This window comes from Nyctereutes procyonoides, unplaced genomic scaffold (genome assembly GCF_905146905.1).
Source record: "Nyctereutes procyonoides isolate TBG_1078 unplaced genomic scaffold, NYPRO_anot_genome, whole genome shotgun sequence".
NCBI lineage: Eukaryota > Metazoa > Chordata > Mammalia > Carnivora > Canidae > Nyctereutes > Nyctereutes procyonoides.
The window spans coordinates 27356137-27377861 of record NW_026575121.1 but is presented as its reverse complement, the minus strand read 5'-3'; the positions used below and the strand labels follow the sequence as shown (position 1 = coordinate 27377861).

The 21725-nt window shown below is 37.7% G+C and overlaps 1 long non-coding RNA gene across 1 annotated transcript in view; it reads right to left on the bottom strand.

The window, feature by feature from the left end:
* Positions 1-247: 247 nt before the first annotated feature.
* The window catches only part of LOC129516673 (uncharacterized), a 28840-nt gene continuing 7362 nt past the window's right edge, over positions 248-21725 (bottom strand). The window contains exons 2-4 of the long non-coding RNA XR_008665823.1: positions 11985-12049; positions 6302-6349; positions 248-560 (exon numbers count right to left, since the gene is read on the bottom strand). This is a non-coding gene — a long non-coding RNA (uncharacterized LOC129516673). The remainder of the gene's footprint in view (positions 561-6301; positions 6350-11984; positions 12050-21725) is intronic.

The window sequence follows — 21725 nt, the reverse complement described above, 5'->3', positions numbered from 1 at the left end:
CTCACTGTATGGCCTTCATAAGAAAGTTCACTGGGGCCCATTGTTTGGGATATTATTGACTTAACATTCATTAAGAGACTCATAAAAACTTAACTTCCTGCATGTTCAGGGCATAGTGTTTAAGCTGTAAATACGGCAATATGGGTGTAAATATTGGCTTAAAACTCGTCTTGGAGTCATTTATTTCCTTTATCTTAGTGTCTTTACATCACCATTCCCCCCTGTTTAGCCTGGCCCTTCCCCAGTCTTCAAATGTGTTCTCCGAATTCCCAGTGGCAGTTTTGTTGGGATTCTTCCCGAAAGAGTCAGGGGGCACCAAACTAGTATAATTTTTGTTCTCACTCTGTTCCAGACACTCCGTAGCGGCTGAACACGAAGACGGCACTCCACTGGGATGACCTTTGATTCTTGGCAGAGGAGAGCGATTTCACTGAGGGAATTCACTCCGGTTGATGAGTCTCTAGTGTTTGTTGAGATCTTTGTGGAAACAAACACTCAGAGGGTCTTTGTGGAAGAGTCCAGAAATAATTGAGTAAGCCAGGAGACCCTTATTCTACCTCCTTCAAAAAAAAAAAAAAAAAAAAGGCTGGATACACTTTCTTGTAAGGGCTCCCTAACTGATGGCCTTGTATAAATAATTGCTATTCCCCAGCACTTTCCCTTTTACTGAGAAAAATACAAAAGAAAAGTCAACCGAATCAAGACATAAATTCATTTTTACAGCTGAGTAAGCTTTGTCTTTGGTTGTTTTAAAAATGAAACAAATGGGAAAATATTTGTTAGAGAATAATAAACACGCCCAGGTATTTGCTGCTCTTCTCAGGCCAGGCAAGGATCGAAGTGGCTCGGTGAGACCACCTGTGTTTTTTGGTGTAAACCCAGCAGAGCTGCAGAATTTGTATAGTTGGTCTCAATCCAGCGACCTGGCTACATTCTTGGATCTCTTACTCAACATGAGGCATCAAGATCACTGGAAACTTTAACAAAAACATCAACAACTGGAAGAGCCAGTTAGCCTATGGTCTGACCCCCAGCCTGCACACCCTTACATCAATCTCCTTCGAATCTTCTGGGAAATTAGTTAAGTGTTCAAGGCAGGAGAAGGGGCAGCCTGAGGGTACAGCTGCTCCGTCTCCCTGAGGAGATGAAGAATCTGCAATCACCCCAAAGCGTACATTTCGATGGCTGCTTTTTAATCTGCTTTCCACTTGGCCAAATAAATGCCTCCATAATAACTCTAAAAGCATCAAAGAAAAAGCAGCACACTCTGTAGCATTCCAAAATGGAATCCAATAAAAGAAACATAACTCAAAATCATTTCAGAAGCAATTAATACAGTGCTACTCAGAAGCAGCTCCTCAAGGAAGTTTGCTCTTCGGCCCAATAATCTAAAACACATCCTGAAAACAGTAGCTGAGGAGGAAGGAAAAGATAACGAATCTTATTTTCTACATGGGTAATTATTGGCATACTTGTCATTTGGTATACTTCACAATCATTTGGATCCTTTCTGGAGCAGCTATTTTAGATGTTTTTATTCAACTTCCCAAAGGTCTACTTAGTTTGACTACCTTTAGCTCCAGATGGCGAAACGACTGTATGAACTCTGACAGAGTCATTATTGAGCCAGCCGGCCTTGGTCTCAGGACCAGCTTCTGGAACCCATCTATGTAACTGTGGACAGGTAATCTGACCCCCTTCAACTCAAAGTTTTCCCATAAAAATGAAAAGATAGGATAAGATTCTGGTTTCCTATAATGCGTTTCTTGAACACACAGGGTTAGTAGGTATTTTGTAGAGAAAGATTTTTACTTTTACTTATGTTTCAGAAACACTATATTAAGCAAAGTTAAATGGATTTTTACAACATGATTTCTCATATCTTTTAATATACTAATTACTAACATAATTTGGGGTGCTATGCTATGTGACGATGTCAGCTTATTTGACCATGGGACTCTTGTTCGTAGACTATCATGGGACTAGTGCAATCTAAGGTCGCTTCCAGTTCTAAAATTCCATTTTTCAATCTGAAGTAGCTAATTGAAAATTGGCTCGTATACAAAGGTCATCATCACAGCAATTATTAATCATCATTGAAAGATGTACTTCACAGGTGGATATGTGGGAACATGGAACACAGCAGGCATATATAAAATCCTACCTCAGCAGGAGGGTTTTCCTATTCTCTACCTATTCTCCTCACCCTTGGGGGGCTGATCTCCCATGCACACATGGCCTTGGTCAGAGAGAGAAGGTCTAAGACTCATCACAATGTAAACTGGTATTACTCATTACTGGTATTACTCATTGTACCCTGTTATTCTCCTTGCCTTTCCTAGGGGCAATATAAAGTTTAAGTAATCAACAAGGTCTGTTTCTCTACTCAGCATTATATCCACCACACATACATCATTTCTTTTCCAGAAAATGAAATAAATTTTATTTTAAAGCAACAGACTCAGTTATTGCCTTATACTTTAACTGGAATGCTTTCTTCAATCTAATATTCATATATGACTGACCCATGCCCAATATTGGATTTTATAAGTCCTTTCCTCATTATTATGATTAAAACTTAGCATCAGAGGTTAGAAAAGCAAAAATGATGGTAAATACAAATTAACTGAATTGTCCTTGCAGTGTCTTTCTAGTTTGTTTTCTTATCTCAGTTGTCTCCTTTTCCTAAATTTTAGGTTTAAAAATGATCTGTGATGACTTTATGTATATGATAAAGGATATAAAGTTAATTAAGATTTTAAGTAGATTAATATTTTAATTATAAGTTTGAACATATAATTCTAAATAAAAATAAATCATCATATTTTTCCTTGTCAACAGTTATTCATCTCCCTCACTTTAATGATTAAGTCCAAGTGTGGTCATGCCAAAACTTGTTTAACACTTGGTAGCTGTAAAAATACTCCTCTCAAGTCTCCTATCGCATAGAGTGTAACTGACTGATGGCTTCAGCTGCTGCTCTCTGAATCACCACTGAATTTGAGCAAAGGTCACATTTCCCATGAGCATTCCTGAGAGACACAGGACTTCTTTGATAGGCAAACTTGGCTTGAAGACTCTATCAACTTTGCCAAAACTGTTCAACTGCACCTACTGTCTAGGGCTCCTCCACTCAAACTTCCTTCCTTCCCTCTCTCTTTTCAGAAGGGTGAGACCTGCACTGTGGTCTGACAGTTCTCCCTCCCCATTTTCCCCACTGGCATTTACCCTAATAAATCTCTTGTATTGCTAATTTTATCTTGGCTTCTGTTTTTTGGAGGAGCTGAGCTAACATGAACCAATTCCCTATTTTGGGGCAGTTGGGTTATTGCAAGTTTTTGTGTTTGTTTATTTTTTAAAAATAGCATTGCCATGAAATTTTTATAAGATCTTATCCCTGACTGTTGTAAATTAATTCCTTAGTCTATAATCTTAGAAGTTAATTGCTGGCAGCACAGAAAGTATATTTTTTAAAACTTTTGACACATGTTGAAAAAATGTACTCTAGAAGTTGTCCCAATTTTCATAGCCAGAGCAAATTCCTTTTCTCTTTTGGGTTGTTTATACTTTTTCTTAGTGACTTGTAAGCGAGTTTTACATATTAAAAGCAGTAAACTTAGTGAAAGAATTTTTTAAAGATTTTATTTATTTATCTATTTATTTATTTAATTATTTAAGAATGAAACCGCACACACACATACACCTGGAGTTGAGGGAGGACCAGAGGGGGAGTAGAGGGGAAGGGAGAGAATCTCCAGCAGACTCCAGCTGAGCTCAGAGTCCAATGCAGAGCTCTATCTCATGACCCTGAGATCACGACCTGAGTCAAAACCAAGAATTGAACACTTAACTGACTGAGCTACCCAGGCACCCCAGAGAAATAATTTTAAATAATAGCAACCATTGACATAAATCATCAATCCTAAATCAAGTTAACTGTACTAAATGAATTCCACCTACCACAATAAAACTTAAGCCTCCCCCACACTCATGGATACACACATAAACTCCAATATCTAAAAAAAAAAATTGCACGGGGGATTATTAAATTGAACAAAGCAAAATAGAAAAATTTATCCTCTGGAAGAATTCCTATGGTGCCAATAACGTTAAGGAGCAGCTCGGTCTCATATTGCTGGTAAATCATGTTGGGAAGCAGCTAAAAGAATCTGGCCAGAGATAGCAGAGGAATTTTGTGTGGGCATGTGCATTAGTTTACTTTCCAAAATAATCCCATCTGGATCCATGAGAAATGTTCTATCTGTTTCAGCTCATTAGGAGACAAGAGTCAAGCAAACACACTCATTGATTTAACATGCTGGATCTGTGAGAAATGAGTCATCCACTGCAATTTACTTCACCAACTTTGGAGATAGATGACCCACACACATTTTCTGAGTTGCCTGTTATTTTATAGCTTAGAAAATCATAATATCTTATAGACTGTCTCTAAATCGAGCACCCAAACTAATTAGAAACTTGATGACTGAGAGAATGAATGGTTTCAAGCTCAACTCTAACATATTTTAATTGATTCTTAAACTCTTGGGGTCAAAGAGACATCAGTAATTTTAAGTAAAATAACCCTGGACAAAGATAACTTGTAAAACCTTAGTTTTCTACACTCTGAGTCTCAGCTCAAAAACAGGCTTCAAAAAGATACTTTCATAAGTTTAGAAACTGTACCATTTCCCCCCATGTAAACAATGCTTCTTTCCTGTTCATTTCTACAGACAAGTACTGATCAACTATTATATTCCCAAGTGAATAAAAAAAAATCTTACTAAATCCATGATAGACTCTATGGGAACTGTGAGAAGTTACAAAGAAGGCCTGACTCTCCACCCTTAGGGTCTCCCTGGCTGGTAGAAAACAGAAATGAAAATGTCTAAAAACCATTTAGGTCCGCTTAAAAGCTCCAAAGTATCAACTTACTGTTAAGGGGCACTAATAGAGACGGAGCTTAACATTTGCATTACTGACTTGAGCAAAACAAAGGAAATGAAAGCAGGAGCCTATTAGAAGGACCAACGAAAGATGCAGCCCTTCAGAGTATTACATATTCGTTTTCCTGGAAAATGCCTGCTATTTTAACAGGCATATCTCTTGAAGCAATAATCTATGATCATTAGTGTGTTAATATCTTTACAACAAATCGCTCCATTTTGACTTTGACTTCTAGACCATTAACAAAATGGAGGTATGTAGTTGTGTGTGTGAGTCGTGTGTGTGCACACGTGTGTGTATTATTATGTTAATTGTGTGGTGTATACTACTGTTAGAATCCTTTTCAGTGTTGGTATAATAACACTAATGACTGTAATTTTAAATAAACAATATTAAGTAAATCTACAAGCAAAACCACCCAAAATAGTGTGAAAAATGTAAAAGCTTGTATTTCTATAAAATTAACCAAACCACTTATATTGAGTTTTTTAGGATCAAATGATTTAAAATAATGTTTTCTCTATCTAAATTATACTGACAGAAATGTATCTGTTTCTACCAAGGCCAAAGAAGTTGGTAAATTGAGGACAAACGCAGTGTCTTCTCTGGCAGTTTGCCAATTTAAATTGCCAACATTTGGAATGGATGTATTATTGTTTACTTTTTGTCCTAGAGTGTTAAATTAATGGTTTCAGGGAGCAAAGTTAAGGACTGTGATATCTATTCCAAAAATGAATACATTTTAGAGGAAAGAAGAGTTCCTGCATATTGTGGCTAACTGATGGCCACCCAAAGATGTCCATGTCCTAACCCCCAGAACCTGTGACTATTTTATATTATATAGCAAGAAGGAATCAAACTTGTAGATGGAGTTAAGTTTGCTAATTAGCTGAACTGAAAATAAGATCATACTGGATTATGGATTATGGAGGGCCTAGTGTAATTGCAAGTGTTCTTAAACGGATAAAAGAGAAGCAAAAAAGTCAGATCCGGGGAGATGGCACCCTAAGAAAGACTAAACTGGCCATTGCTGGCTCTAAAAATGGAAGGAGCCATAAGCCAAAGAATGAAATTAGTTTATGGAAGCCAAGAAGGGCAAAACAAAACAAAACAAAACAAATCCTTCCTAGGGTTTTCAGAAAGGAGCACATGGGCAGCTCAGGTGGCTCAGTGGTTTAGTGATGCCTTCAGCCCAGGGCCTGATCCTGGAGACCTTGGATTGAGTCCCACGTTGGGCTCCCTGCATGGAGCCTGTTTCTCCCTCTTCTTGTGTCTCTGCCTCTCTTTGTGTCTCTCATGAATAAATAAAATATTAAAAAAAGAAAGAAAGAAAGGAGTACAGCCATGCCCATACCTTGATTTTAGCCCAGTGAAAGCCATTTCAAACTTCTGACTTCCAGAACTGTAGGATAACAAATCTGTGTTATTTTAAGGCACTAAGTTTATAGTAATTTGTTATAGCAGCAATAGGAACAGGAAACACTGTATTGTTAGTCAGTCATACGGGATTTTCAAAGATAAAGGTACATACCTTTACATACATACATACATGTGTGTATGTATGTATTTCCAGGGTTATTAAGTCTGAATTTTTAATCATGATAATAGGCTAAATTCTAAATTCAGATAAAGTTTTCATGGATGGTTCTTTTTATGAGAGTATAATGCAGTAGTAATATAAAACTTTGAAAATCTTGAATCATAAGAAGTACTCATTTCTATTAACTTTGAGGAGAGATATATGACTAGAGACTCATCTCTGGGGAAAATAACATCTGATTATTTCAGACTGAGTGTTTTAGTCAGGAAGCTAATGGAAGATGTCCTCCTCATAAAGAACAAGAAGACCTAGGGTCCAGGAAGGAAAGGATTCAACCCAAAAGTGACAAAAGGGAGTCCTCAGGATTATAGTGAAAGGAGATCCCAAGATGATAGTAGAGCACCAAGAATAAGGGAGGCCAGTCAACATCAATCCTCTCCAGGAGGACATCTTCCAAAAGTTAAACTGATAGAATAAATGGTGCATTAGAGCATAAGTTTGGGGGGTGCCTGGGAGGCTCAGTTGGTTAAGTGTCCCACTCGATTTTGGTTCAAGTCATGATCTCAGAGTCATGAGATGGAGCCCTGTGTTGGGCTTTGTGCTCAGTGGGGAGTCTGCTTCTCTCCCTCTTCCTCTCCTTCTACTCTTTCTCCTGCTCTCTCTTACTCTCTCTCTCAAATAAATAAATCTTAAAAAATAATAATAATAATTTCACGAAAAAACAAAAAGTAGTGCAGAAAAGGATAGTAATAACATTATAGAATTTAGCTGCCAATAATTCTTTCATGATAACAATAATGCAATCCAGAAAATTGACTAACCAACATTACAACATTAACATTAAGAGAATGGGGCATGGGAACGTTGTTTGTGTGGTGGAAGATGGGGTGTGAAGGAGCTCCAAATCACTGTTTTCCAAAGTGGGAAGTCAATAAACAAAACCTATATAAATAAGAAATACCTACAATTTCAAGATCAGAAATAGTCATTGGGAGGTAAATACCAAAAGGACAGTTCTAGGAGTTGAAAGTGGTTTCAACTAGAAAAAAGGAGAGGAGTAGAAGGGCATTGGGTAGCCATGGATCTCAACAAGCCTCATATAACTACCCCATACTTTAGACTACACATATGTAATTAATTGTGTTCAATAAACAACCTAATAAAATTGAAATGTTACATTAAGAAAAGAAATGTTACATTTTAATAAGCACCCACACCTCCCACCTTTACTGAACCCACAACTTATATTTCTCCCAGAGTTTTTGTTGTTGTTGCTGCTGCTGCTGCTGATAGGATGGTACAAATTAGCCCTTGGGCCTCTTTCTCAAGCTTTCCTAGTGAATTCACCATGGGATAATGAGGTCTGAAAGTTTGTGTTTTGGAAGGAGGATCATTAAACACACCTTATCTCCTTAACCTCTCTGAGACTGGCACCCACTGAAACGCATACTCAATCCAAATATCTTCTATGTTGGTTATAAGCCTGGATTGGAAAATAAGATTTGGGTTTTTAGTTGAAAGGAGATTTCTCTCAAATTTCCCAGGAATCTGGACATAGAAACCCCTGTGGGAAGAACTGTGAAGAGAAGAGGCACTGCTAAGTCTACAGAACAAGGGCAACCATCAGGGGGTAGGGGGGCAGAGCCCAGGTGGACCTCTGACCTGTCTTTAAGTAGTAGGCTCTGGGCCCTGAGCCAGGTGTGACTCGATGGAAGGGACAGGAAAAGGACAAGTATGTGCCCACCCTCTAGAGAAAGTAGACTGAAAAAGGAAGAGACCTAAAGCTCCTGAGTTACATATGCAAAGTCTCCTTGTCCTACCTCAGCATGTTGCTCTTGGAAGATTTGAGGGGGAAAGCATGAAATAAAAGGTGGAAGCCTTCTGCCCAATAGTTCCAAGAAGTTATAAGTTTTTGCCTTAAGAGGTTTGAATAAAAGGAAGAAAATAAAGTGGTCTTTCCTATATGGAGAACTGGAAGAGGGCAAATGGTTGCCAACAGTCAGACAACAGGTATTTATTGGATTAATGCCCTATATCGGGCATTGGACACCTTTATTGCAGTTCCTGTGCTTTGCAAACTCTGATGTCTCAGTAAAACTTACAGAACTCACTGATTCCTAGCACCATAACAACTTGAATTTTGTTCCACTCTCTCTCTATCCCTGCTTCTCATCCTTTTTCTGGGGATGTTTCTCCACTTTTCTTCCATTTTCAAGTCTGGTTGAGATATCTATTTGACATAGTTCTAAAATAACCCACAGCTAAAACATAGCCAAGCACTAAAAATATAAGCTAGCAACAAGAAAAGAAGCAGGTACATTTTCTTTATGTTACAGCTTCATAATATTTTATCTATTTTGCAGCCAGCAACAAAGCAAACAGATAAAATTTTCTCTACTACTCCAGAAATACTATTCATGTTTTTTGAACCTTTATACTAGAAGAAAGCTCCTTCTTATGAAGTCATTTCCTTCCTATAAATCAAACAAAATTATTTCATAGAATAAAGTTTTTGCTTTCCAGCATCAATGATAGCCTATAAATCTGGAAGAGAGGGCAAGGAAAAACTGTCTACATCAAGGTAAACTCTCTGAGGATGTAGGGGCGGCCTTCCCAATAGCCAAGTCCACCAATGCCAATATACTACCTTCTGGAAAATAGAGAGGAGCCCTAGGAGGAACTGAGGGGACTAGGAGTCTAGTTAGGCATGAAATAAAGTTCCAGAAGTAAAATATATAAAAATCAAGAAGAAGAAGCAGAAATGAAAAAGAGCTAAAGATACTTTGCTCTGAATTCTCTCCTAAGGCACAATAGTGCAAAACTAAAGTAGCCCAGTGCATTTGCCATTGCTGTGAGTGTCTACCATATATCAGGTAGAAGACAGACATTGTCTTGAATCTTCACAAGAACCTTGCTTGTGAGGCATTTCCACCCACTTTCACAAATGAAGGCTGAGGTGCAAGCTGGTCAAACAACTTGTTCACGACCACCCAGCTGTTACATACTATAGCCAGGATCCAAATCCTAATCCATCAGATGAATAGACTCCAAAGCCATCCCTCTCTCTGCCATTCCAAACTGTCAGTCAGTGTTCCACAATGTTTGTCAAACTAATGAATAAACGCAAGAAGTGGGTTCAGAAAAAAAGGATTGCAACTATTAGAAGAAAGAAATAAATAGACATAAGACTTCAGTATGGACTTTGACATTTTTTTTCTTCTTAAGAATGAAGATCTAGAATTGAGATTTAGTTGATGAATAGAAAAAGAAAGACGCCTAAGAGTAAAGAAAAGCTGCTAAAGAGTACCAACTATTATTTTAAAGAATAATCTCCCTAGAACAGTAATGAAAGCCATCATAGGGACATTGAAAACCAGCTGAAAATAATATTAATGGAAAGTCTGAAAAAAGAGGAACAATTCTAGCAGCAAAATCATAGATTAATTGTTACGTTGATTCTATTTATTTCAATGATGTTATACTATGGAATTCATGTGGCTCCTAATTAACTCAAGGCTGCATAAGATTCTTACATTTATTGAACTTCATAAGGGGAAGCAATAGAATATATATTTCAGCATCTTAAGTGACATTAACAAATGATAATGATACTTATCTCTGGGGATATTAGATACTAATAACATTGCTTATTCGTGTAAGTGCCAAATGCTTTTTAGATCTTACAGTTCTACTTAAATTAATATTATCCATTAATTCTATCCTCTGACACTACGTTCTACAGGTTAATTATATATCTTAGGTTGTTTCCTTGTTACCAGTTTTACTTGTCTTTAATTGGGTCTTCTTTTGTTTGAAAGAGGTCTGATTGCTCTCATTAGATTCATTGCCTTCTTTAATTAGTTTAGCTGACTATTAAGTCGACTGCATTATCAATTCTGTGATCTCCCCTGTGCCTAATACCACCTTTAATGCTGCATTCTTTATATAGAATTAAGATAGACTTTCACCAATAATGTGATGTAGGAAAAATGCGGGATCTCCGTTCCCTTTCCAGTACTGTGCCTTCCCTACTGTATACCTTCTTCCTCATCTATCACCTCAACACTAGATCACCACAGTCATCATCACTTCTATCAGCATCACTACAACCATCACCACTAAGTCCTCCATTAACATATTTTCTAGCATACAGATCTACACTCATGATTTGTGGGGTTTGAGCATCACCCCAAGTATATGCTGAACCTCTTAAATAATCTTGTCAAACATAGTTTCTGTCTTCCAGAGTTTAATCCTCTCTAGCCACATTCCCCACTTGTTTTCTTCAAATTTCTTTCATTCAAACTAGCCAACTTACCATTCCCTTTCTGCAACTTGACCCCATCTCCTTATAAATCTGTATAGACTTTTCTGCGTAAGATACTTTCCTTCCCAAATCATCAAGATACAGTACAAATGCACATACTTCATGAAACCTACTCTGCTCTCTTCTCCATAAGTTCTGTCTCTCCTGTACCTTCTTATCTGCACATCCTTTACATTATCAGTCTCTCTTTTATATTAAGATTTTATGTCTTTCACATGGTAGAGCTTAATGTACATTTACTGTTGGAAGGGATGAATGAGGGAATTTATAACACTGATCTCAGTTTAACTTGCAAGAATTACATGCCTTTCTCCTTCATTGGAAAGGAAGCAGAGGTGTCACTATACATACTCATATCCTCTTGGTACCTTTTAGCGTAAATCCCATAAGATAGACGCTCACTGCATGCCTACTTACACTAAATAAAGATAGTATTCAGATGGAAATAGTGAATGATTGCTGTGAAAATGGTAAAGTGTGAGAATATTTTTATAGCAGGAATGTTAAAGCATACACAAATGCCTTTGAAAATATAACTGACCAATTGCTCTGACCTTCCCACTCCAACTTGGAATTCTGAACTCAACTGAGTAAAAAGAAGTGTCTTCATAGATACAGAGGGGAGCTTGATGAACCTTGGTTCCAAGAATATGAAAAGGTCATATCTCTTAACTACCCATTCAGTTACACTATAAACAGGTCTGAAAGGCATGGCGAGAGAACAGCTTTCTATACTCTTGTTCTTCCCTGTTCCCCTGCCTTCCCAGGATTGATAGGCCTGCAAGGTGGTAGCAAGCAGTTATCTGCCCTGATAGGCACATGGTGGTTAGTTCTTAATGGTGCCTGGGCGGGTGCCTGGGTGGCTCAGTGGTTGAGCATCTGCCTTTGGCTCAGGGCATGATCCTGGGGTCCTGGGATGGAGTCCCACATCAGGCTTCTTGCAGGGAGCTTGCTTCTCCCTCTTCCTATGTCTCTGCCTCTCTCTGTGTGTCTCTCATGAATAAATAAATAAACTCTTAAAAAAGAAGAAGAAGAAGAAAAAGAAGAGAGGAGAGTTTACTTTTTAAATGATCCCTGTGCCTTTAAATGGCCTCCACAAGTATGCAGTGGGAGAAGTGAGTGCATGGTGTCATGGAAAGAACTTGATCTGAAGAATCAAGCTGATCTCACCTTGAATCCTGGATCCAGTACTTTCAAAAAGTCACTCTACTTCTTAGAGTCTCAGCATCCCCCGTCTAGGAAAAAAAAAAAAATGGAGATAACATCTTCTACTCATAAGATCATTAGAAGAATTTGAAGCTACATGGCAGATGGATAGACATACAGACATTGTCTAGAACAATACCTAGCATTCCAGAAAAAAAGACACAGACATAATGTTTTCAATGTTGTCAGGAACCTTAACTTAACTGGAATGGATCCCATATTTACCAAATTTAGAACCTAAAGAGTTTGAGATCTTAAACAAACACTGAGGCTAATACAGATCTATCAAAGGCCTGAGGTTACCCAGACATTTTGTTAACATTAAGTAAATCAGAGATCAGGGCAGTAAATATTTATAGCAAACACGAGCAATGGAAAGCTCTGTTGTGTCTTAGAAGTGATGAGTGATTCACGTCTTGCTGCATGTTCAGGCAAAGTGGAGTTGAGGAAGAAATTGCTTTTTTCCCAGTTACTAAGCAAAACTTTGGGAAAGAGGTGAAAATAGGGGAAAGAAGGGCCTGGTTCAGCTAAGAACAGGTAGTATTTCCAGGAATAAAGATTAAAAGAGAATAAGGAATTGATTAACTCATCTAAAAAGAATTCACAGGGACTATAAAATAGAAAAATAAGAAACACTTGGCTTTCTTTTCCTGGTGTGTGCTTACACAACCTCTCTGAGATTCATTCTATCATTTACTCATTCATTTATGTATTCACCTATTCAGTAGCTAACAGGTATTTAGTAGTAATCATGTGCTAAGTACTAAGTATTAAGAATGCAATGGAGAACATTACTGACCCCACTGAGTGCTGGGGTAAGCAATCTCTTGCATGTTTAATTACAAAAGGATGGATATATGCCATAAAAATCTTGTTTGTGACTCCATATAATTAGGGATTTGATGAGTTAAGTTATATATTTCTTCTATCTCCAAAGCTATGGTTGTGAATGTTCAAATTCACTCTGCCAACCTGCACTTTCCAGTTTGGTAAAAGTCATCAAACACAGAACATCGCCCATTTCCAATGTTCAGCATGTCTGAAATCCCTGATGGGCTGGTTATCACCTGTGCAGGCACTCATATGTACACTTGTCCCCACAAGCCTGCAGACCTAATCGCACACACATATGCATGCCCGGGAGTGGCTTGAAGCACTCAGGGAAATGTGGACATTAGAAAAATATCTTAAGAAATTATCATGGGGTTAAGATCATGCATTAAGGTCAATATGCAAATAACTATAACAAGTACTTGCCCTTTTTAATGAGATAACAATACTAAGATATTATCCTTTAGAGACCAAGTTTTTTTTATGTTTTTTCTGTCCGATGACTTAAATCTATGAACTAAAGAAACTTTTGTATGTATTAAATATGAAAACAATGAACCATTATGATTTTCTTAAAAAAAAAAAAACTCACGTAACTCAAAACTATTTAAGTGCTGAAACAACAAGCCTCTTCCCCTTCTCGTGTTTTGAGTCACTCATCTCAGATGTATTAGTCACATTCCTTAAGGCTGAACCTTACTTTATTAATTTGTGAAAATTTCTCCTCATATAAAGATATCTGCAGTTCTGCAAGAGCATTAGAACAAGATCAGTCTGTTCTCAACGTGACAAATTATACGGTTTCTATGTGAACATTGCCCTTCTTCATTCAGAGTCAGATAGCATGAGAGATGAAATGACTCACAGTTTCCTGACACTGGCGGAACTAGTTTACTTCTACAGCCCCTTAAATACCATCAGAGATGAACTTGATTCTTCCCAAGTGCAAGCAACTTTTAGAAGATCACATTCTAGATAAGTGATATATCATTAATAACATATGACTGCAGTGTAAGTTTAACAATAGAATTATATCCATAAAGATAAGAGAAGGAGCTGAGGAAGCCATGTTGTCCCAGACAAGACAACATTTCAACTTTCTTTTAATAATTTTTTTTAAAGATTTTATTTATTTATTCATGAGAGACAGAGAAAGAGAGAGGCAGAGACACAGGCAGAGGAAGAATTAGGCTCCATGCTGGGAGCCTGACGCGGGACTCAATCCCTGGACTACAGGATCACACCCTGGGCCAAAGGCAGGCGCTAAGCCATTGAGCCACCCAGGGATCCCAACATTTCAACCTTCTTACACAAATGTTTACCCATCAAAGCAGCCTGGTAATGTTAATTTTGGTAAGGAATATCAAAATATCAACATCTTTATGTTACAAACAGACATGTGGAGACCTATTTCAAATCATGAAACAAGTTACAGATAGATATATCAACAGTTTGTCAATGCTCAGACCTCCTGGGAAGCCCAGGATGAGGCTACATTTTTCTACTTGATTGAAATATTACTGGTTTCCTCAGCAGTCTCAAATTCTAAACCTATGCTATATGTTCTTCTTTTTAAAAAAGAGGCCCTGTGTGTCAGAGCCATAGCTCAACATATCTCAATATTTGATACGTAAATATAGAATGAGCACACAAAATGATAGATATTAGGGCCCTGCTACGTAAACTCTTTAATTTTTCTCCACCTTAATTTCTTCATCTGTTAAAAAAAAAAAAAGGATAATTAGATCTACTTCATGGGGATTTGTGAAGATTAAACAAGATAATGCATTTAACGTGTTACTCCACAAATGTTAGTTTTCATCTTCCCTTCTTAAAAAGTAACGAAGTTTTTCTCCACAAAGAAGATTGAATAAGGATATGTCTAACATTTCTCAAAAAATAATAATTTTGCAAAGAAAATAGTCACCAAAGGACTAATGGAAGCTCTATGTCAAAGACCTATTAGTATAGTGGTTACCACCCTAAGTTTAGGATCACCCTATAGCAAATGCCCCCCCCCATACTGCCTCTACCAGGCACATCCCGCATCCCAGATTCCATTGCAAGTTCCCTGCCCTTGGTATTGATGCTAAGGAGGATGAATTGTGTAGACAGGTTTAGTTTTCTTTCTCCCACAGTACATCTCCAGTCCATGCCATCCTCCCCAACCTCCTGGGCTGGGGCAAGATCGAGGCAGAAGCCAGAGTTAGCAATAACAATAGCCTCATCTCCTTCAAATCCTTTCTGAATGGAGGCAGTGTATAAATGTACAAATAAACAAATTGCAAGCTGGGAGGCAACTATAGAGTATTATAATAAGTGGGAAGAATGTGGGCTTTGGAGTCAGCTAGATGTGTTCTCTGCTACTCCCTAGTTGTGTGCTCTTTCGTGAATTTCCAAAGACCACAGAGCCACACTTTCTTCATTGTCATATGGGGCAGTAATAGCTGCTAAAGAAGGTTATTCTGAGAATAAAAGGATATAATGTAGGGGTGCCTGGGTGAATCAGTCAGTTGTGTCCAACTCTTGATTTTGGCTCAGTCATGATCTCAGGGTTGTGAGATTGAGCCCTGCATCAGGCTCTGTGCTGGGCATAGAGCCTGCTTACGATTCTCTCTCCCTCTCCCCCTGCCCCTCCACCTTTTCTTTCTCTCTCTCTCTCTCAATCTAAAAAAAAAAAAAAAAAAAGATGTAGTATATGTGAAATGACTAAAACAGGTTCCCAGAACCTGACTTTCCTATAGATATTAGTATCTTTCCAGATACACTGACCACAACATAGCATTTGCTGTATTGGACGAAATGGAGAAAGGAAAGATAGAAATTTTAGAGGTTGGTTACAAACAGCAAAATAATCGAAGTACCAGTGACGGTAGCAGTAAGTTGAAAAGATGGGCAAGGAATTAGCCCACCAGCCTAATATATACTGATTCAGATTTAGAAAGCGCAGAACATGTGGTATTTTTCAATAATGCCATGAAAAAGGGGAAATGAGAGTTAAGGAAAGGCAAATAACTTCTATCTTTATCAGGCTGATTTGGACTGTATAGTGAGCTCTGCAAGACAAAATGCAGAAAAGACTGGAAGATTCGTGTATTCAGTTAGTCCTTGAATACCAACAATTACCAAGTTAAAAATGAAAAAGAACAACATTTACAGGGGTTCTTTTTTTTAATAATAAAAGTAGAAAGAAATCTCATTTTTAAACATTTAAGTACAGAAGAAGGAAATAAAAAACCATCAAATTTGTTTAGAGATATGTCATTTATTTGCCCATTTATTTATTTATTCAACAAACAAGCCAGGCACCCTCCTAAGTAATGGAGATTCAATAGTGAGTGAAAAGAAAAAAACCATCATCTCTCAGAGGGCTTACATTCTATGAGGGAGAGAGCATGAATAAGGAAAGTATAAATAAGTCATCTGGTGGTAAGTGCTATTTTAAAAGGTTATGTGAGGGGGTAAGGAGAGGAAATATTGGGATAAGGCTGGAGGTCTTTTTTTTTTTTTTTTGTTAAGAAAAGCAGACTGCCACTTGCAGTGCCTCATGTACATATCTGGAGTCTTGGAAGCTTGACTACCCTATGCTCTCCTACAAATTCATCTTGGGAGCTTTCTTAGAGGTTCAAGCAGGAGGGCTGGGGGTCTTTCAACATGAGTGGTCATGTGGGGAGATGATACACAGGTAAATCCCTAAAGAAAGTGATGGCACTGCCACATGGAGCATTCCCAATAGAGGAAGGAGTAGGTGGCAAAGGCCAGAGGAAAGGAACACAAGGGGCTGGAGGGGCTGAAACCAATAGTTTGAGAAGAGTGGTAGAGAAAACCTTCAGAAACAAAGCAGAAATGTCAAGGAGGATGGCCTCTGCAGGCCAGTACTAGAACTGGCTATATTTTGCAGGCTTTGAACAGAGGAATGACATGATCAGACATATTTTAATGGTTCACTCTGTATGTTGTACTGAGAAAAGAGCACAGAGGGTAGAAGAGCTGAGGCAAGCACCCCAAATGGGGGATCTTCTGTGGTGACCTAATTGGGAGGTGACAGAGAAGCAGTTGGATATGGACAGTGGTCAGATTTGAGACAGCTTGAAAGGAGAGGTGAATGGATTAGCTGCTGGATTGGCTGTGGGTATGAAAGGAAGAGAGATGTTCAGGAAAGATTTGACCTGAACAACTAGAAGAATGGGGTTTCCCTTTATTGAGATGAAGACTAAAGGAGAGACTTAGGGCCCAGTGGCTAGGAATAAAAGAATTTGGATGTGGACAGGTCAAGTCTGAGATGCCTACTGGCCATCCATGTGGAGACGTCTAAAAGGCATCACTAATACTCACATATAATATTCATGTAATAGCAAAGTGAGATCGTATACTCTGTTCAATTTTGTAATGTTGTAGTATTTTTCCTAATTTTAATTGTTCTTTGAGAACTCCATTTAAACTTCATAATATTCATCTCTTTTCATACATTAGTTTCACATGTATCATTATTATATATAATGCTTTCATAAGAATCTTTGACAGCCTCACTGACTAATTCCTTAAGGGACATAACAAATTATAAGGTCAAAAAGTGTGAAAACTTTTAAGACCCTTGATACATATTAAGTTACATTCCCAAAAGGTTATAACAATTTACAGTCTCACACTTAGGTATGAGAGTACCTGCCTGTTTAACTGTACTTTTGCCTAAGTAGAAAATTATCCTTTTCAACAGTCCTTTCTAATTCTATAGTAAAAATGAAACATTGATATGTTTAATTTGCATTTATCTGGTTGTTAGTGAATTTGAATGTTTCCTCCTCTGTTTATGTGTCTTTTGAATTTCTCCTTTTATAAACTATATGCTCATAGTCTTTAAATTGATCTCTTTTGAAGTTAACATTTAACACTGAAATAATGGCTATGATATAGCAGTAGCTAACACTGGTTTTATGTGCCGGGTGGTAAACTACTCAACGACCTGTATTAATCCTCACAACCTTACTATTAATGCTCAACTCACAAATGAGGAAATTTCATACTAAGAAAAAGAGATGGCCTGCTTTCAGGTACACAACTAGTCAGTGCTTGAACTGGGACTTGAACCCACCCTGACTCCGGAGTTTACCAAAAGTAATCATCGTTAGTAATTTGAGAAGAGAACAAGTTCAGAGATCATAGAAAAGTTTGAAATGTAAGCTATGTATTTGCCCAGGTAAGAATTTACTAGGACAAATGCAACCAGAGCAGAGATGTTATTTTAGCAACACAACTACTCTGCTTAATTGAATACCTGTTCAAAGGCAAGGGTTCACAAAAGATGCTAGGGAAATGCAAAGGAGGGCTTGATAAGCTCATTTCTAGAATGTGAACACAAAGCTTATCATTTCACATATGGCTGATCTATTTTCAGATGGGAAGGTCTGCTAGCTTTGAATTTACCTGAGTTACACATAAACTTTATGACTATTTTAAAAAGAAATGTTGGAAGAAAAATATGAGGTGCCTGAAAAAATGCTCTTGGTGGATGATTTATTTTCCTTATACTAGATACCTTCAAGAAATAAAATGGTACTTAAAATTAGATCTTTTTTCCTAATATCATAAAATATTTTTAGAAAGGATAGTGAGGTCTCCTCTCTTTCGACAACTGGCCTCTGTCCCCTGGGCTCTCCCTTCCTTGGCAGATTTTTATATCCCCAAATTCATAGTGAGCTGTGATCCTGCCCAAGGCAGGTTCAGCTTCATTACAATAATGCTTGTATTTCAGGATCAAAGTTTCACTCTAAATAAGTAGGTGGTTGTGCCTGTGGCAGAGAATCAGGGACAGCTTCTCAAGAAGGAAGAACAGACGGAAGGATTAGGTGAGGATCCCTGCAGGTTGTACAACATATTTGCCAAAGCTCTGGGAAGATTCCATTTTCTCCAGGCCATGGGCAATGAGGGGCAGCCAAGACAAGTATATATCCTATTTACTTCAGAATGAAGACAAACCAAAAAACTGAGAATGCTTATAAAATTAATGAATATATTGTTAACAGCTCCCTGCATTGACCAGCAAAGCCTTTAGGTATCACAATTATAGCCCTTGAAAACTTGAAAATGACAAGGATAAGGAATAGCCTAAGTACAGCAGGATCCTGGTTATAGTCCTGAAGGTTGACTGGGGGTGTCACTGAGAGATCCTGCTCAGTACTTAGGAAAAAAATGGATTTGAATGATTCCATATGCTTCATGGCTTGCTGGATTCATGTTTCTTCTAATCTTTGAAAGTGAACATGTTTTTAAAAAGCAACTGGATCTCAGTAAGGCTGTCAAGAAAAACAAAAAGACAACTGGGAACTTCTCCTGTTGATCATAAATTTATGGGAGTTAATTATCATAATAAAAATAACTACCATTTGATAAACTTTACTGTGTACCAAACATCGTGCTAAATATGTCACATGGACTATCTTCTTTAATTTTCATTGATAACTCTTTGAAGTAGATCTTATTCTTATCTCCATTTCATAGTCTAGACATCAAGTAATGTGCTCAAAATGACATAGCTAGTATATGGCAGAGTTCAGATGCAAACTCAGATTGTCTCATGGCAAAGAGCAAGACTCAATCATTATTTTGAATTAGGCAAGAATAGTTTTGTCGTAATTGTATTTTATAGGTTAGCTATAATATGTGCTATCGGCAGTTTAATATATGTTTATTTTATGTTTCCTTTCCTGCCGTACTTTCTCAGCTGTATTTTCTTCTTGCTTCAGTTCTTATTAATTTATTTGCTTCTACTTCAGAGTCCTTTTCAAATCCCAAAGAAAGAGCATAAACAAGTAAATGAAACACACAAGTCATCTTACTAATAAATATTGGCTTAAAATCCAAAGACCTCACAAATTAAAAAATAAATAAATAAATACATACATACATACATACATACATTCTATCACTGCCCAGGACAAAACTACCTCTGAGCAAAATGCCTTGAGTACTTAATAGCATATTCTACATTGCAATATTGAGTAAAGATAGGAAGTAGAGCATATAGCATACCTAAAATGGTATTAGCAATAACAGTTATTACCACAATGGAATTGATTCCTCCATTTTGAAATTCTGAAGGCATTGCATAGAGCAATCTCTGTGAAAGCTCTTCAGTCAGCAAAAGTGATTAAGACCTTTACTATACATCTTATTCATAAGCACCCCTGAAAGCAGAGTGCCCACTCACAGTGATGAGTTAGTGGGTCAGCCTGAATCATAAGGAAGAATGCATCTGACTGAATCACCAATTCCACTTCCTGTAGCACCTGGTTTTTCTTGGACCACTGCCATTCACGAACTGCCTCAGCCAAGGTCTATTTAGCTTATGAAATTTGATAAGGTCACAAGCGGAGGTAGTGGTAGTGAGATGCACTACAGTGCTTGTGCAAGAGTCAGGAAACCCATTACCATCTAAAGCCAATGCATGTATGTTTTACGATGTATGGCACTGTGTAGTTTCCAGTCATCTAGACAAAGCCATTCTAGTGGAGCCCTGGAAAGCACACAGGAAATTGCTAATATATGTCACGGTAAATATCAGAGCTGTTATATTTCAAAATGATTGAGGCACAAAGTCTCTGATAAGTGTGGCTGCTGACCTTGTGAGTCATGTATCACAAAGTTGTGCCATAAGAATTATCCTTCTTGCTGGACAGCTTGAGAGTCCCCCAGTGCCTCCTTTGCCCAAGTCTTACCTTGGTCTTCTCACTTCTACCCTCTAGGACTAATGAGGAGCTCTCATGTATAAAGTTGAAAAATAGTCACTTGTGTGAAAATATTTTTAAATCCTATTTTTGTTTCAGCTTGAGGAAAGCAAGTAATGAGAAAGAGAGAGAGAGAGAGAGAGAGAGAGAGAGAGAGAATGCTCAAACCCCTGAAGGTTGGCATTTACCTTAATGACTATAGCAGGATGTGAAACCTCTAGATTCTTGGACCACTAATATCAACATGCTGATGGTGAGCCATCTCTCCTGAGTAGATTTACATTAATTCAGCTCACAGGGACTGATCTATAAGTCATTTACAATGAAAAATTTAACTGTCAAAAAGGTTAGATTGATTGAGTTGGCAGATCAATACACTATCTCCCACAGTCAAGCAGTGTGGAAAGCCAAATCATCTGAAGTTTGCTTGGTGGGCATGTGTGGAATCAGAACAGGAGGACTAAGGAAATCTCAAGTAGTGTGAGCCATTCAGCCAATAGAGGACAGTCCTACTAAGTCTCCCCTGATAATTTTGGCTTCTGTGATTTGGCCTTTTCTAAGCTTCCATAGTTGATGAGCCTTGTCTTATTCATAGAGGGTTTCTCTAAGATAGGATAGGAAGCAAATGTCTAAATTTCTACATTCTGAATTATAAACTTGGAACCACATTCTAGCTCTCCTTTCTGATATTCCTTCCTCAATTCACCTCAATTCAAGTGCCAATTGTTCCCAAACTTTCAATTCACCATATTTAGGTGGCTCATCATATCCACTGGGCAAAAATTTTCCAACTTTAATTTTTGTAAAGTTTAACCTTTTAAAAATTATAAAATAAGAACTTTATTTCCACACTCTTGAAGGACACCTCACCATCGCCTCCAGATACAGACCTCAGCTTTTCATTTCAGTTCAAGGTCAATCATCAGACAACTACCAAAAAGTGACTAAACTGTGCCTGTCTCAAGGCACTGTAGATAAATTTATCTACAGTATTGTATTTATTATAACATGAACTGGGTTTAGATATACACCCTACACACACACACACACACACACACACACACACACACAGTTACAAATTTCCACACAAATGAAAAGTTTTAAATGTGTCCTTTGAAAAAAAAAAAAATGTGTCCTTTGCTACTCAGGG